Source organism: Schistocerca piceifrons, chromosome 1 (assembly GCF_021461385.2).
Source record: "Schistocerca piceifrons isolate TAMUIC-IGC-003096 chromosome 1, iqSchPice1.1, whole genome shotgun sequence".
Classification (NCBI taxonomy): Eukaryota; Metazoa; Arthropoda; class Insecta; order Orthoptera; family Acrididae; genus Schistocerca; species Schistocerca piceifrons.
This window is the reverse complement of record NC_060138.1, coordinates 594,651,758-594,670,264: the sequence shown is the minus strand read 5'-3', so window position 1 is coordinate 594,670,264 and position 18,507 is coordinate 594,651,758. Positions and strand designations below refer to the sequence as shown.

General features: G+C 42.0%; 1 non-coding gene across 1 annotated transcript; it reads left to right on the top strand.

Moving 5' to 3' along the window:
* The first annotated feature begins 1,866 nt into the window (after positions 1-1,866).
* On the top strand, positions 1,867-1,940 carry Trnat-ugu. The gene has a single exon. It is a non-coding gene; the product is annotated as a tRNA-Thr (tRNA).
* The last annotated feature ends 16,567 nt before the right edge of the window (positions 1,941-18,507 follow it).

Genomic DNA, 18,507 nt, shown 5'->3' with positions numbered 1-18,507 from the left:
AAAACATTAAATTCACCGTTGGACATGAGACTAACAAAAGCATCGATTCCTAAAACATAAAAATCGCTAGCTAAACCATAAACATCATTTTGAGATTTATAGAAAACGAGTATCCACTTACGTGTGTATCAACAGCTCACCTTGTTATCCAAACCAATATAAGATGGCTTATTTTAGGTGCATCTTGATTCGTCTACACAAAATTCCAGTTGAACCAGTTCAAAACGAAAAACAAATCAATATCACTAAAATTGTAGCTCCAAACCTTGGATACAGGCCTCTCATGATAGACAAACTACCCAAAAAAATATAGAAACCGTCAGACAACAAAGCTGCGCACCAGGCAACCATGGAGTTAACACAAGATACAGTAGAAAACAGCGGAAAATATGTTGCATTACCATTGTTACAAAATATGCTTATTTAAAAACACACACTAGGATAACCTTCCTCATAAACAACAATCTTCAGCAGATAGCAGTTCACAAACACTAATACCCCACCCCCTTACAAAGAATCAGGCATATACAAACTCAGCTGACAAAATTGCCCTACTTGCTATGTAGTTCAAACTAGGAGGGGCTTTGAGACTCAGTTCAAATAACATATAGATGCTATACGTTTGAATAACTTATCGAAATTCACATTTGCTATGTACAGACTTATTAATAGCGTAGAAGACAACATCCAAGTACAATAGCATCATGATAAGAAAGGTAGCTTTATGAAATATATTTACATAAGAGCAAATCATCACAAAATCTCCTCAATGAACAGAGTTAGTCAATGCTACACTATGTGATCAAAAGTATCCGGTCACCTGGCTGAAAATGGCTTAAAAGTTCGTGGCGACCTCCATCGCTAATTCTGGAATTCAATATAGTGTTGGCCCACCCTCAGCCTTGATACAGCTTCCACTCTCGCAGGCATACGTTAAATCAGGTGCTGGAAGGTTTCTTGGGAAACGGCAGCCCATTCTTCACGCAGAGCTGCACTGAGGAGAGGTATCGATGTCGGTCGGTGTTACAGCGAAATGAACATCCTGTTTCTTGTCCACGGCAGCCTCTGAGTGAGCCCAAGTCTTTGTAGGTAAAACACTCGCAAAACGTCGCAAAATCTTCACTGGCCAGAACTACAGCCTCCCCACTTCTTAAATTTCTCACTGGGTCATCGGTACACTACATACCTTGCATCATTCAAAGAGAGGCAGAATCGCAACTCGTCCTATCACACTACATGTCTCTAGTCAGCTATTTTTCACTTTGTTTTATTTGGCCCATTGACTACTAATAGATTTATATACCACTGTCAGCAATGGTCTTTTACAAAGTATTCGAGTGCTAACATGCACTGGACACAGTGCTCAACCCAATTTTTCCTCATAAACTGGCTGAGATAGACGTGGTTTCACTAACAGCAGCAATTTCTTTCGGGTGTGAAGACAATTGTCATTCACAAGGCGTGACACTGGCCTCCGGTCCCTGTCCGTTAGACACTTTGGAGACCACCTTTTGGCTGTGGGGTACCCAGAGGCCTCTGGCATGGGCCTCGTTTGGCCGCCATATTCTCCGCATCTGAATGCAAACGACTGCTTTTTGTGGGGCTATATTAAAGACAAGGAGAACAGCAATAACCCCAAAACCATTTCTGAGCTGAAAACTACCATTCAGGAGGTCATTGACAGTATCGATGTTCCGACACTTCAGCCGGTCAAGCGGAATTTCGCTATTCGTTTGCGCTACATCATGCCAATGATGGCAGGCATATCGAACATGTCATAATCTAAAGCCGAATATCTGTAGTGAAGTTTACATGTTGAATAAAATGTGCTACAACGAAATCCCCGCAGTCCCGCTGTTCTCTGTGTCCTCGGTGGCTCAGATGGATAGAGCATCTGCCATGTAAGCAGGAGATCCCGGGTTCGAGTCCCGGTCGGGGCACCCATTTTCATCTGTCCCCGTTGACGTACGTTAACGCCTGTCAACATGTCCGAAAGAACAGATACCATCTTAGTGTATATACGAATAAAATGTGTGCACGCAGTAGTTTGTAACTAATTTACGTTTTCTTTCATACAGTTCAGTAATTGTCAGTCTGTATGTGTATCAAGTTCGGTTGGAATTGGTCCAGTGGTTTCGGAGGACATGAACATACATACATACACACACATAATATAATAATATATACGAATATATTTTTTCTGTTATCCGATTTTGATGAAGTATAACCTCTACGATTCTCCTAGTTACGCAGCAGTTACTAGTGAAAACCTGATAAAAATACGTCTAATACCTTTGAAGATTAGTGTGTTGAGACATAGGTAAGAAAATTTTAGTAAAACATTAAAGCTCGATATCTTTTTTTTCCGTGATCCGATTTTGATGAACTAAAGCCTATACGGTGCTTCAAACTATGCTCAAGTTACCTTCGAAACCCCGTTAAAAATTGGTCTTACAGTTTTGGGGATTAGCGTGTTCAAACTCACAAAAATACACAGACACGACGGTTTTAGAGATTTGTTATTAGTATAGATTCGACTACAAATACGTTTAAATAACGAAAAATCCTATTTCAGAAACTCAAATTTTGAGGAAGAGATTAAAACAAACGGACGTTAGTGCCGAGTTCGTGATCTTTACATCATTGGATTAAAATCTAAATCCACCGAAAATAAAGGCAAAATATATCTATTTAAAAAAGGAGATAAAAATTCGCTTAAAACTTTCGTAAGAGACAGTCTCCACTCCTTCCGATCTATATAGGCGTAGAGCATATGTGGTTTAAAGTAAAAGAAATAGTGTCGGTGACAAGCGAGAGACGTATAACAAATAAATTAGTAAGCGATGGCACTAATTCCCTATTGCACACGTAACAGGTCAGAACACTGTTGCCGCTGCAACGAGAAAAGCATGCTATATTTAAAAGAACATAAAATTGAGGAGTAAAGGTCCTATAAACATGTGTGCAGAAATGCATCGTTGGCACGGTAGGCCATGTGCCTTGTGCCTTGTGCCGTTCGTCCCTTATGTGTTGACGTAGCGTACTGTAAGCAGCAGACCGGTCCGGTATTCATGTCGAAACAGCCGAGATCGTGTTATGAGTACGGCCAAGCAGATGTGAGGGGTTGAGTGGCAGCACGGCGATACCAAAACAAGTACTCTAATACACACCAACCACATCACACACAATTTCATGCCCTTTTTGGGCGTTTGCTTGGTCATGGGTCCTTTCAGACGCACGACCGAACAGGCAGGCGGCGGATTGTGTGTACACCAAATCTGGAGGACCAGGTTCTACAGGACATTGAGATGAACACTAGTACATCACACTATTCGGAAGACTGCAAGAGCCAACAAGCGCGAGACTTGTCAGATTAACAGCTCATGCCTCCAAATTGATAACAAGAATAATACACAGAAAAATGGAAAGGAAAACTGAGGCTGTGTCAGATGACGATCATTCTTCCTTTAGGAAAGACAAAGGCAAAAGAGGGGCATTTCTCACATTGCGACTGATAATGGAAGCAAGACTAAGGAAAAATCAAGACACGTTCGTTGTATCACTGATAAAAGCTTTGTAAAATGGTGCAAGATGTTCAAAATTCTGAGAAAATAGGGGTAAGATATAGGGGGAGAGAGGCAATATACAACAGGTACAAGAAACAAGAGGGAATAATAAGAATGGAAAACAGAGAACGAAGTGCTGGGATCAAAAAGAGAGTAAAATAGGGATGTAGTCTTTCACCCCTACAGTATAATCTGTACGTCGAAGAAGCAATGATGGGAATAAAAGGAAGGTGCAAAAGTGGATCATGTTGAAAGGGAATCCGACTCATGAGTTGATTTATTAGTATTGTTCTGCTGCTCCCTACATTTCTCTACATCTGTACGAGGCTCTTCCTTCTATAATTCTGGTAGCAAGCGGAATCTATTGCTTACATGAATTTCGAATTTTCTAACAAACCTTTCCCCTGTTCACCCGTTACTTGCCACCTGTTCCCTGTACCCTTTCTCTTTTCCCCTCTTCAGTTTTCGTAATTCAAATTTCGCGTTTTCTAGCTCTGCCTGGAGGGCGCGAATCTTCGCCCCCTGTTCCTCGATTTTCCTATTTTTCTGACATAACCTACAATTCCATGGACGAACCCGTTAGACCATCTCATTCTCTTCCCTCATGCAGTCGCCCCAAAGAAGCCATAGCCTAAAATTTTCGCAAAACACACGGCTAATTGTTACTCACGCTAGATACAATGAAACAAATGAAAAAGAAATTTATGTTCTACTGTTCGTACGATTCTCGAGTGTCAAATTAGGCATGAATTTACAATTGTAGGTGTAGTGAGATAAATATATTCTTATGCTATTTTCACATTATTTCAAACGGAACGAACACTTACAGTAATGTAATTACACTTACATTATATTAATAACAAAAAAGTTTAAAAGTAGTTTCTAATTTTTATTTACGTTTTTATTTACGACAGCAATATTCACAACGATCTTAGTGTTGCCGTTGTATCTTCAACAGCGCTTCGCTACATTATAAAACTAGTAACGCTTACTTCACCTCGCTCCGAATGAAACTCGTGCAGACACATCTAAGATCCTGTCTATAAAAGTATGTCTATAAAAGTATAGGTAGAGAGTAATTTGTCCTCCGAACGTTTGTGAAACAGCGTGTGTCGTGTAAATATGCAGTAGTTACTACATATAAGCTTACGTCTCAGATGGGATGGTTGATATAAGTTTTGAAAATTGCTATAATTGAAGAGATGGTCTTTTATCAAAGCCAACTTATCCTGAGATTTTTTTGATTTATGGTATTCGATTCTTTATGGGGATCGTTTTAAGTTCATAATCATGAAACCTTTGCTTAGAGGTTAACGTTTGTTCGACGATCACAAACACCGCCAGATGATGCTAGTGCATTGGAAAGAAATGTTTACAAATTGTTTTATGTGCGAAAGAAATCTGTTGAGTGCTAGCGTGGTATGTGATTAAATACAAACAACGTAGACATGTGTCAAACGGTTTTGCTCTGCATATATTTGATCGCTACGTAAGTGAAGTATCCACAAACATGAACGGAACATTCTGACATTATAACTGAATGAACCATTCAAGGATGGCCTAAAAACATTGTTTTGACTGGATATGTCCGTTCAAAGGACGAAGTGGGAATCTAAATGGAGTTTGATGAACACCGCAGCGTACGGATCAAAGCACTTATAGTGAACATACAACGTCCCGCTGGGTTCTTTTTTTTTTACTGTAGGAACTTAAAAAGCGCAGGGAGTTTGATAAATTCGTTCCGCGTGTTACTGAGCTCGACGATTAACATGCCTTTCTATTATTTCCCGAAAGAGGAAGTATTATTATTACTGTGCGATTTAGTTAACTGAGAGCAGCTGTTTGTATGAAATAGACTTTTGATTCAAGGTATCGGGCCTAAAAAACCTTTCTTGTTGTACTTTCTCTCCACATTATGCTTGTCTTTTCGATATCTATAGCCAAGCCACACATTAATAATTTACAAACTATCCACAGAAAATATCAAGTGAGCACAAGCAGGTGGTATCTCAGGAAACTGCAAAGCTCTGTGTTTCTTGAGAAGTCAAGCCAATCCGCTTTACTCTTTTTTGCAATTTACGGGTGTCAGATTTAGAGCACAATAAAGCGAGAACTGAAACAACTCCACACTTTTGAGTGATAGATCCTCAGGGGAAAGCTCAGAACCCATTAGAAAATCCATGGAGGCGAGAACTGTGCACAAATTAGAGCTACAGGATCTGTACCAGCAGCCCAACATTGTAGTGTCAGTTAGGATCCTAGAATGGGTTGGACATTTGGTTAGAATAAGAAACTAACAGTGACCTAAGGTTGCAGGGACACATTACCAGATAGCAGAAGACCCCAGCAAAGACCAAGGAACAGATGGGTAGACGGATTGAAAGAAGACTTACAAAGAGGTGGAGTGTTTGGTAATTGGAGAAAGATTGCACAGAAAAGAATAGATTGAGCAGCTTGAATCATGATAACAAATGCTCCCGAGATCTAATCATATAGAAAAGGAAGAAGAACGAGAAGTATAACAGCAAGCATAAATTAAGTTTCACCATGGTTTAAAAGTTTGTGCGTACTATTCTATTCAAAACTGCACATGGCTTTAAGTAGTATCGTTGTTTTAATATCCTGGACTCGAGTGCTATTGTGAGATACAGTACTCTCAAATCGACACTTTCAATCGACGAAAGTCCTTATGTAATGTCCAAGTTAATCATCGTAAGATGATCCATCGTTTACATTAATGTGTTTGTTACAGTGTGGCACTACATGCTGAGGAGCGCTTTACTTGCAGTAGAGATGTATACCTATTGGACACTTTTTTTGGCACTTAGGCCGCGTCCGGCTAACAGCTATACTGTTCCATTGCTGACCCTCTCCCCCCCTCCCCCCTCCCCCCCTCCCCCCTCCCCCCCCTCTGTCCGTTGTCCGTCTCTCTCTCTCTCTCTCTCTCTCTCTCTCTCTCTCTCTCTTCCTCTCACACACACACACACACACACACACACACACACACACACGCGCGCGCGCGAGAAGGTGTCGCAATTTAGTTCACTCTTGCTTCAGATATAACATCCGTCGCCTTCGTTTAGAACCCAGGGCTAGTAATCGATAGTAGTCTACGGAAAAATAATGTGAAAAATGACTGTCACATTAAGCGCAAGTAATCGATAGTAGTCTACGGAAAAAAATGTGAAAAATGACTATCACATTAGGCGCAGATCCCCATGGCAGAATATTTCTGTAAAGTAAAAGTAATGTACTGTAATGAGTAAAATAGATTGCATTTTGTAATTTGACCAGGTCTCACTAAATCATTTGCTATAGAAGACGGGTTTTGTCATTATTATTTCAACTTTAAGACCAGTTTCGATATTTCAGTCCATTTTCGATTGATTCAAACACTGCATGCTTTGCATTATTGATCGCGGCTTGCTATAAGGTCCTATGATGTCACCATTGGTACATGGCTTTTACAATAACATATGTGAAAATTGCATCACTTAAATATAATGGCCTGTATGAACAAATGCAAGTGTACAAGTGGTAAGTTACCAAGCTTACGGAGCAAGAGCCTACAGTTAGGCATCGCAGAGGCGTCTGTTGTACGAGTATTTCAGCGAAGAGCTCTAAACTAAGTGGAAATGGTGGTGCAAGAGCCAGTACATATGTACGTCATCGTGCACAAACTGGCAACTTAGTAACCTGTGGGTAGAAGAGGGACAGTGTGTCACACAACGCCATCACAGATGGGCTGTAACGGATAGGATCACATAGTATCACTAATGCTTCAGCCTGGCACCATCTCCGCAGCAGGTTGAGGTGCTGACATTCGGACTAAAGTGCTGACTTTCAAGTCATAGCGTTTTCGATCTGGTCCGGATCTAACCTGTACTACTGTGATGGAGGTGGCAGATTCTGTTGAGATGATGCAGTCTGACGTCTGTTTGTTGTTCACAAGCTGTCTGGCGTAATAGTTACCACAGCGAACGCTCATGCTGGAGAAGCTGGATTCAAATTCCCATCCGACCACCTGAATTTACGTTTACCGTACCTTCCCTAAATAAAACGAAGCGAATGCAATGAACTTGTACTCCGCCCCTAAGCATTTCTAGTCGTTGACGACAATGCCAACACGGGTGTTTGTATAAGAAATGTTTCTATACTGTCCTTGTTCCCGGGAACTCCTCTTTCCATATTACAGCAGGACAACGCTGCACCAAGGGAGGCGAGGAATGCACAAGTCTTCCTCAAAGAACGACGGGTACTTTTCACTAGTCTGCTCGTTCGTCTGTGATATCGCCCATTTGGTAATGGGATGTGCTTGGTCGACAACGTATTCGTCCTAGCCCTCTAGTAAACAATGTTGCTTTGCTTTGTTGTTTAGTGGACTCTCGGTACTAACATTTTACTTATACAGTCTTTCTATCTTGATGGTTTTTCGGCTGACTCCTCCGACGCTGACGCTGGACAAACAGTTATGCTAAATATTATAGGGGAGTGCAAAATTTTGTATTAGCTCACCCCCATAGGACGTAATTTCTTTACAAATACACTAAATGATCAAAAGTATATTGACAGCCTTATGTATTGTGGAGTGGCGTCACTAGAGGCTGACCCACTAGTATAAAACAGGGAATGCAGTATTATTGTGAGCGAAGAAGCAGTGACAGGAGACCTCAGCGGCTTCTAACATCGACTACTCATTGGTTGCCACCCGAGTAACAAATCTATGAGGGACACTTCAACCCTTCTCAAACTACACAAGCCGACTTTTCGTGATGTGACTATGAGGTCGAAACGCGATGGGACAGCCGCAGTTACAGTAAGATCAGGCAGACCTGATGCACTGACGGACAGGTACTGTCGTGCCTTGCGGAGAGTGACTATCAAATAAATCTCATGAAATCAGGGGAATGCATCACTCGTATGTTTCAAAGTGTTAGCGACAGCCAAGCTACAAGGTGGTGTACATAGGGAGTTAAAAGTAATGGGGAGCAATGGTCTAACAGTTCCTCATAAGCCACAAACTTCGGTTGTCAGTGTTAAGGTGGTGTAAAGAGCGATGCCACTGGACAGTGTATGACTTGAAACGGGTGACTTGAATGGATGATTCACGCTCTGCCCTGTGTCAGTCTGTTGTGTGGGTTTGGGTCTGGCGAAGGCCTAGAGAATGTTACCTACTGTCATGTTTAGTACCAACAGTGAAGTGCAGAGGAGGTTGTATAGGGGAGGAGGTGCTTTTAATAGTTACAGTGTGGTCCCATTATTGCACTTTAGGCTGAATGCAGAAGGATATGAGCTTATTGAGCCGTGGCTGGTTCGCGTCATGCCGTGTTTTTTTTTATCATTGGTTGCAGTTCAGTGGTGTCTTATTTCTTCTTCGCTTACCGCCATCACGTTGCTGTCTTCTCTCTGTGAGTGGCAGCAGCAGCATGTGTCGATACTAGTACTGCTGTAGTATCTTTGGTGTGGCGAATATATTTTCAGGGTGTGCTGTGTGTGTGGCGGTCGGTCGGTTGGGCCAGAGCAGTGAGGAAGTCTCCGCTGTGCGTAGTCAGGCCAGAGCCGCTGCCGGCGTGCACGCGCGGTTGGAGTTGTGAGGCGCTTCTTGCGACGGTTACGAAGTTCGCCGCCTACCGAACCTGGACACTAAAGTTGAGCGCTTACTTAACCTACTATCAAGCCTCAACTGCTGTCACATCTCTTCGTTTGATCCTGGTTGTCGCTTTCTGGGAGATTCCTGCGAGCAACAACGTGTATGCATTGAAGTCGGCTAGAATTGCAGCCATCTTCCTGTGTGGTGTTTAATTTAATTTAATTCAATTCATTCCTTCATTAATGAAGTGTATCAGTGGTATCTTCTGCCTTGAGGCTGTTGACATTCCGGTGACCTGCCCTGGTCGTTGAAATAGTTTTGGCAGTGTATTTTCCTCGTCATGTTGACGCTGTCCAGCACGGCATGTAATTCGACAGCTGAGGTGTTGTTGGTGGTTTTGGGCGTTTATTCTCACTTGGCTGGATTGCGCACCAGTATCCAGAACGTTGTGCTATTGACATCTTGTTGTCGTTTTGCTAGTCGGGTGGAGCAGAACTGATCTTGTTGGTTGGTTTGTCGGCTGGCTTTCGGTTGGATTGCCTTCCAATTAAGAGCTGCCTGTCTCACCTAAACGTGCGTTAGTGTTACCTTTCCAGGCCGATGCTTGGAACCTTCTGAGCGCCGCTCCTTCTGTTTGATATAGTGAATTCCTTTTTAGTCTTAAGTACTCTGTGTGGCCTTCAGCCGAGTTTGAGCGTATTAAAATTGCAAGGCTTTTCTTCTTAGACCTTAAGCTGTAAATTGGTTTCAAGTTGGTATGTGGCCTTCAGCCGAATTTTCAGCCTTTTCAAAACAAAATTTGATAAATTTTGTTTAGGCCTTAAGCCGTAAAAAATATTTTCTAGTTTTTATGTGGCCTTCAGTCGAGTTTTCCAGCTTAAAAACTAGAAATTTCTTTGTCTGGCCTTTAAGCCATGAGATTCTTTGGATTCCGTATGTGGCCTTCAGCCGAGAGTTGTGTGAAGCATTTTAGGGTTAAGCCTTTAGCCTATTTTAGTTGAAATTTAGAAGCTCTTCCCCTTAGGCCTTAAGGTGTAAAATTGTTTTCTGCATGGTTTGTGGCCTTCAGCCGAGTTTTAATCTCTCTTAAATTAAAAATTCAAAATCCTTGTCTTGCCCCTAAGTCATAAGATTGTTATTCCTTAGTGTGAGGCCTTCAGCCGAGTTTTACACGAATTATTTTAATATAAGGCATTCAGCCTTTTCAAATTGAAAGCTCTTCTTCCTAGGCCTTAAGCCATTAAATTGTTTTATTTTTGAATACGTTACGGGAAAGGCAGTGATCAATGTCTTATAAATATTTACTATTAAAAACAGTCTTGATCACGATTTATTTATCAAGGTGACAGGTTTCGACCACTACTGTGGTCATCTTCAGACCATTGAGTAGGAACCTCTTTCTGTTGGAGAATCACTATTGTAGTGATTCTCCAACAGAAAGAGGTTCCTACTCAATGGTCTGAAGATGACCACAGTAGTGGTCGAAACCGGTCACCTTGATAAATAAATCGTGATCAAGACTGTTTTTAATAGTAAATATTAAATTGTTTTGTTGATATGCGGCCTTCAGCCGAGTTTTCAGCCTATTTAGATTAAACATTGAAAATCTTTGTCTCGGCCTTAACCCGTGACACTGTTTTTGATTATGTGACGCCTTCAGCAGAGTTATATGGAAAAAAATTTGTGCTAAGGCTTTTAGCCTATTTATATTGAAGACAAAAAATTTTTTCTAAAGAAGTGAAACCTCCAGAAGAACTCCTGTACCTCAATTCCTTGTTTAGGCCTTGTGCCTCGGATTTTCGATGTGGCCTTCAGCCAGTCTAAATTAAATCAAAGGAGGTCTTTCGTTAAAACCTTGAGAGTTTTGATTCTTGCTTGTGTGTTTTAAGAAATAAAGTTTATATGTTGAGTGCAACTGACAGTAACTTATTTTGGCCCCTTTTCACAAATATTACCGCATCCGCCCTGTCCTGCTAGCCCAGGGATTTCACTTATTTTACAGCTTTATGTATGGCGTGCAGGGACAGATCGGAGACGATGATTATATGTATCACCACAATGATGTATCGTATAATGAAGTAGCATACGTGAGGCGATGGTCTGTGGACAATAAGATTCCTCAAATGGGCTGCACTTCACAGACCTCTCACCTAACTCTAATAAAACACCTCTGGGATGGGCTAGGACGTCGCCTTCGATCCCAGCGTCCAACACCATCTCTGGTTTCGGCTGTTGAGGAAGAACGCGCCGCCATCCCTGCTCAGACATTCAGACACTTCATTGAAATTTTCCCCAGAGAAGTTCAAATTCTCATAAAGGCGAAGGGTGGACACACAACGTAGTAATGTCCACTAATAGGTGCCCAGATACTTTCGATCAGCTAGTGTATTGAGTAGATTATTCTCGGTATGGACAATGGCGCCTCAGTTGTTCTCAGTAAGGACGTCTTCCAGCGTCTCCCTCTTGGTCCTTTGAGAGGCAGCAGCAGAAATATAATAGCTCAAGTGAGCTACTTAATCGATCGTAAAATGTGTCGAGACGAAAATTTCAAACCCTACAATGGAAGTTCGATGCCAGACTCCAACAGCCCTCAGAAGAGAGCACAATAACACACTTATTAAGCATTAATACAGGGATGTCTTCCAAAGTGCTGGCACCACAGCCAGGCCGGCGGAGCAGCTCCTCGACAGTAGTGAAATGCCAGCACATGCTCGACTCACAGTTCTGCCAGTACCCCGAAGCGTCAGGTGGCAGCTCTTACCTCATGGGGCAGCTATAGAGCAGCGAAATCACGCGGCCACCCGCTCTTCTTTTGTTGACGTCGAGGTCCACCTTAAGAAGTGCCTGGCACACAGGTTCACCTCTCAGATCCCATTTAGGAGACAGGAGCAAGCAGCATCGGTGTCTGCCACAGGAACCGATGAACAACTGCAGTGATCTCCTCTGAAAAGTAGATGACAGACAGCGTCCAGGCCTCGTAGTAGAGGTCTCCAGCAGGCCTGCAGAATGGTGGTAGCCTCCGTACCCTATCAGTGTTGCCTCAGAAGTTGTCAGCAGCAACATCCTTCCAGCCGGACTCGTGGTTCCATAGACGAAGACAGCTGGGTATGCCAAGGATTGACCTCAACAGCCTCCCCTCTCACTGGATATCTGCAACTGACACAAGAGATGAGACTACACCCCGGGCAGTCAGGTATCAGCACAGTAGTCAGCAATGACATTTGTCAAGAAGGGTGAGGTATTTATGTTGACACCTCCCATGCGCTCTGCGGTGGAGGGGATGGTTAAGTGTCCTGGTTTTACGTCGCTATCAGCTCTCCTAGTAACCACAGACATTTGCATCTTCACCTTTCACTTTTTTTCCGCTGGCTCGACACCTGAATACTTATCATTACGTTGTATCTAATTTTCCTTACGAAACTCTGCTCTGTCACTAGTATGACTGTATTTCTCGGCTTCCATGATGTCATAATAGTCGTTCCTCTGTGCTAAAATAGCTTCCGTGTTTGCCGCAACTCGCCCAGCATTTCCCCCTAGTTGGCTGTCTATTGATGATCACAGGTGGTTCGCCTTCGAGGAGCTGCCAAGGTAGAACTTGGATGATTTTTAGTATACTACCAAGATGTATAACACTACTGTGATTCAGTAGCTCAACTCATTAGGCCACAACAGGGGGATATGCATTATGATAACTAACTTAGAAATCGTGTGGAGGGTAAAGCCTCAGAAACATATCCAGGCTATCTTTGATTGCATGCATCGACATTTAACTCGTAATGTCTGATATTCTCTTCATTCGTATTAACACAGACTGTCAAAGTGCTACAAGGAATTGCGTACCGCTTGGAGCTATGTAATGCGGCGTAGGAACAGTGGTTTGAAAAAAGCGCGCAACCGGAAAAGTGTGTCACGCCTTGTCACCGAAAAAAGAATTGAAACCGAACAGTATTAGCTGCCATCATTGAATGGCAGTTCATTCCAACCAGTTTCCGAGCAAACGTTGCTAAGGGAACAGCAAGCAGTGATATTTCAAGTTGAGTACCTTCAAAAAGATTATTGTTCATGGCGACTCATAAAGTGAGCCAAACAACCAGGAACAGGACAGTAACTCACTGAAGGTGGTTCTGCCTTTTCTAAATTGATGCAAGGCGTCGAGTGCACTGACAAGTGTTTGAATTACATTGTGTGGAGAGAACAGTTTAGGCTGGAAGTGGGTCCACACTATTTTGTACATTGACTTGGACTTACTCATTCTGGTTACTATGAGCACGAACAAGGAAGTTTACCTCAACGTATTCTGTGACCAAGTGCTCTCCTTACTTGTACACTATCATGGTAAGCATTCTGTGAAAACTCTTGCACAGAGGGCTGCACGAATCCTTTCCTGATTCGGGGACCGTATCACACCTCAATTGACTCACTAAAATACCCGATATTTATCCCACAGAAATGTATGCCACTATTTGGAACAGCGATCGAAAAGTAGCAATCAACATCTATGTAGTTCGACTGCTCTACGTGATCTATTCATCAATGAGTAGTTTTTGTTGAACTTGGTATGCCTGAAGAAACTTGTGGATTCCCTTCCTAGGCGAATTGAGACAATTACCAATGCTAGAGACGGCGTTACACGGTATCAGAGTGCTGCGTGTTGAGGATGGTTAATTTTTGTCTGGTGTGCTCCGTGTCTTTCGAGCGTATGCCGGTGCAACAGCGGAACTCGTCCTTGGTGGGGACAATCTCCGTTGCTTAGAGGAACCGGGATTCGAATATCATTCTGTATGCACAGTTTACTCAAGCCTCGCCGAGCAGCTGCTCTGCACCATTCATTATGCATACGCTTTCCCAAAGCTGCGTCGGACTCGAAATACTCTGGAGGGAAGATGTAGTGGAGACAATCTGCTCATTCAGTGAGTCGTTGCTGACTGTAGGACTGTTGTACTGGGTAGAAAATCGGTCACAATCTGATACGAGATGTCGGTGTATCCACCCGTCTTGTTAGAGGTTACTCTGAGGTTGAGGCTCTGGGACTGTATTCAAGAGGAATAGTGTTCGTTGTTAGGGCATCCAGGTTTGGGCTTAAGCAGTTTCCACGAATAACATTAAACAAGTACACGGCCAATGTTTTCCTACCGGCCATATCCAAGCGTCTTTAATGCTTCGCTTGTAATGGCATCCATCTAGACGAGCATATAAACTTTGACATGCCTTTCGAAGGTACTTCATTTTTTATTTTCAGTTGTTGACCTCTGGATATAGCTCATACATTCATTCACCGCGTCTTTTTTTTCTTTTTTTTAGTCTTCTCACTGGTCTCATGCGACCTGTCACGAAGTCCACTCTTGTGCCAATTCTTTAATTTCAAAGTAGCTGTCTTCAATTATTTGTTGCATGTATTCAAATTTCTGGCTTCCCCTACAGATTGTATCCTCTACGGCTCCCACTAATAGGATGGAATTTATTTCCTGATATCTTACTTAGCACATGTCCCATCATCCTGTCCTTTCTTCTCGGTCAGTGCTTCTCATATGTTTATTTCTTCGCCAATTCTGCGGAGAACCTCTTCATTTCTTCTCTTGCAAGTCCACCTAATTTACAACATTCGTCTGTAGCACCACATTTAAAACGCTTACAGTCCCTTCTTTGTCGGTTCCCCGACAGTTCGTACACTGCTGCACTTCAAACGTACGTTCTGAAAAATATCTTTCTCAGACTAATGCCAGTGTTCGATACTAGTGGACTTCTTTTCATGAGGTTGCCTCCTATTGTTGTATTAGTCAGCTTTTTATTTTCTGATAGCTTCGTCTGCCATACGTTATTTTGTTTCCAACGTAGAATAATTTTTTAACTTGCTCTACTTCGTAGACCATTATTTTGATGTTAACTTTATCAGCAATCTCATTTCTACTACTCCAGATTACTTTCGCTTATCTTCGGTTTAGTGTCAGTTCAAAGTGTGCGCTCATTTGACTGTTCATTCCATTCAAGGTGTCCTGCATTTTGTACTCACTTTAAATCAGGTAAGCAAAGTTGTTAGTAAATCTTATCGTCAATATCTTGTCACTCAGAATTTTGGTTCCATTCCTGAATCCTTCTTTTATTTCCTTCACTTCTTATTCAGTGAAACATTGAACAGCAGCGGTGCAAGGATTGTTGTGTATTACACGTCTTTCCATACACCTTACCTTTTTATCATTATTTAGAGCATCTTGCACAATTTCACAGTACTTCAGTATCCCACTTCTTTGCTCATTGGTACTTCAGGATGAGTCTGTTGGACTTAGAGGCTACTCTTAGTAATTACTAAATTGTGATCTGAGTCTATGTCTGCTCCTGCGTACGCCCTACAATCCAATACTTGATTTCAAATCTCTGCCTGGCCACGATGTATTCTAGCCAGGATCTTCTCGTATTCTCAGTTGTTTCCGAAGTATATGTCCTTCTCTTGCAACTTTTAAACAATGTATTCTCTGTTACTGACTGAAATTTACTGCATAACTCACTTACTCTTTCTCTCTCTGTCCTCCTAACAAGCCCAGATTCTTCCGTAAGACTTTATTCTATATATTCCCCTACAACCGTATTCCAATCCCTCATTGTTACTACGTTATCATTTCCCATTTTCATAATGAACTTTTCTTTAAATATACTCATAAAATTTCTCTACCTTTTCACCCACTGCTTTCTAAGTCACCTAAACTATTGTTGTTGTATTTGTTGTTGGTGTTGGTTTGCTGTCGGTTCTGATGAGAACAACCCTATTACTTAGCTGTTGACACTAACTGACTGCTCTCCTACCATGAAGCCGTATTGAGTCGGTGTAAGTGTTGGCAGAACCTCGCGTACTTAAGTGTACGGTGAGATGCTGTTAGTCGTGAGTTCATTTTCCAGTTATTTCTGTCTTAGGGAAGTCGTATAGGCAGGTCAGAAACAACTGCTCAATAATCTCTCCCCTTTCTTTTCTGTGACAGTTGTAACGACCTTTCAGATGTTCGGTTAGTTTTAGAGCATGTAGCTGGATTATCCTTAGCTCGTGGGCTGGTCACAGAAAAGTATGACGGTTCGGTTGCATTCGGGAAAAAATAGAGTATTCGCAATACCTGGTACATATAAATGGCCGTACCTTCAGAATCCATTAGTGAAACTCAACGGCCGGCCGAGATGGCCGTGCGGTTCTAGGCGCATCAGTCGGGAACCGCGCGTCGCTACGGTCGCAGGTTCGAATCCTGCCTCGGGCATGGGTGTGTGTGATGTCCTTAGGTTAGTTGGGTTTAAGTAGTTGTAAGTTCTAGGGGACTAATGACCTCAGATGTTAAGTCCCATAGCGCTCACAGCCATTTGATCCATTTGAAACTCGACGTTATTTGTTGGTTCAAGATTGTAAGCTGGAGGCCATTGCGAGATTGGTTCTGTATTTTTTGTTCTGACGTGCATAAATTTACTTCCTTTTTCGAAACAACAGGAAAAAATATCTATCAACCACCACAGCTGCTGATGAGATAAACATGTTTGCACTATCAGTTCTGCTTAACCGACCGTCATCAGGTAACAAAATTATTTACATAAACCTATAGGTATCATTCTTACTGTTTGATGCACTGTTTGATGCAAATAATTTTATGTTACCCGATGTAGATCGGTCGATCGGAGCTGGCGGCGAATAATGGTTCATGTCATCACAACTGTTAGTAGTTCTGAAGTATGATTTCCTTCAAATATTTACAAACTGTGGGGCGCTATTTGCACAAAATATAAATGGAAAAGTTTTGTTGGAGCGTGACAGCCTATTCATCACTTATAATTACTGTGCGTATTCTGGAAGGAGCCAGTAAACGTGTATGAGGACCAACGTCGGCGTGTCAGTTTGTAGGGAGTACGTGTTCCGTCAGGTAGCGGACCTGGATATTCAAAAGTTCTGTCCATAACTGCCAGATATATTTATTTTTGCCGTGAAGTGAATATCCTGCATGGCATGCATAATGAAAAATAGCTCTTTAGTGTTATCAACTACGCTCGTTCCAGTCAATCGCTGTCAGACAGAAACAACAAGAATCAATAAAGCTCTATGCTATGTACAGAACAATATTGTAGCTATCCCCAAAACAGATTTCGACGCATGGTCACTACGCAGACTGATAGAGCTCATTGAGCGGACATTTTTGCCAAATATGCACGACTGGAGAGAGATACCGCAATACCGGGTCTTACTTTTTTACGCCTCTTGCGTCATGAATTTCGCATTTCAGATGGAAAGTAATAGAGAACTTGTGTAATGCTTAGTAACAAAAATGAATATGAAAATTAATGTTTACTAATATGTCTATTGCCAGTTTGTGGCATTCTAAGATAAAACGCACGGAATACTGAGCATCGGCATTAATTCACTGGAAACACATCCGGAACAAATGAGACAAAAATCCCTGCTCGCCCATCCTACTTAATGCTTCTCGTGGTTGTTCAGAATCACTTCAAGCGAACGTAGGGTCGCTTCTTACGTCAGCTCTTCTGAGCTTGTACGTGAAACGATCTCTCATATGAAATACAGAATAGAGTTTGCATTTCGAGATGAACCACGCGCTTCAGGAGGTAATATGATACACAGCTTGTTGCTCTAAGTAAACCAATTAGGAGCAAGTGATGGGTGTTGGAACTTTAGTTTAGTGAATATCAGTCATTGTTTAGAATTTTACTTGTACAGTTTTTGTGTGAAAGCAACCGCGATCATAAAAACTACAGTTAATGCAGGCGGAAAGCTCATAAACTATCGTTTTCCTAAAAGTGAATGTACACAGAGGCAGCATTGTTACACGGTCGCGACATGTCATGCATTTTTGCATTATACTGTTTATTATTGTTCTTCCCCGCTAGATGCTTGAAAATTCGTTGTATATGTAGTACATAAGACTCATTCTGGCATCGGGAGTTGTGACAAGGAAAAAAAGAAGAAATAATTTCTGAATGTAGGACACCACAAGAAACACCACAAGTCAGGCGCTTAACTGGAACACACAAGGTCGGCAAATGAAAGGGAGGTCATTCAAATAGTGAAGCACAACTGTGTTACTCTGCGACGAAAAATGACCTGACGATCGCTAAACTGTAGTCTGCTGATAGATTTCCTAGGATTTTTATATAAATGAAAACTGCTGTACCTCACTCTTCAGCGTGTACGCTTACAGGAACATTATTGCTTACCGTTGATATACTTCATAGTCTTGCGTCAGGTGATAAAAATGAATGTTGTTTCTCGTAACAGCACAAATTACTAAGCCCTTGGAGAGTAGCAGAATTAGCGGTCACTCAAAGATATCAAAAGAGGAAAAAGTTTTATTGCAGTCAATTACTGAGACT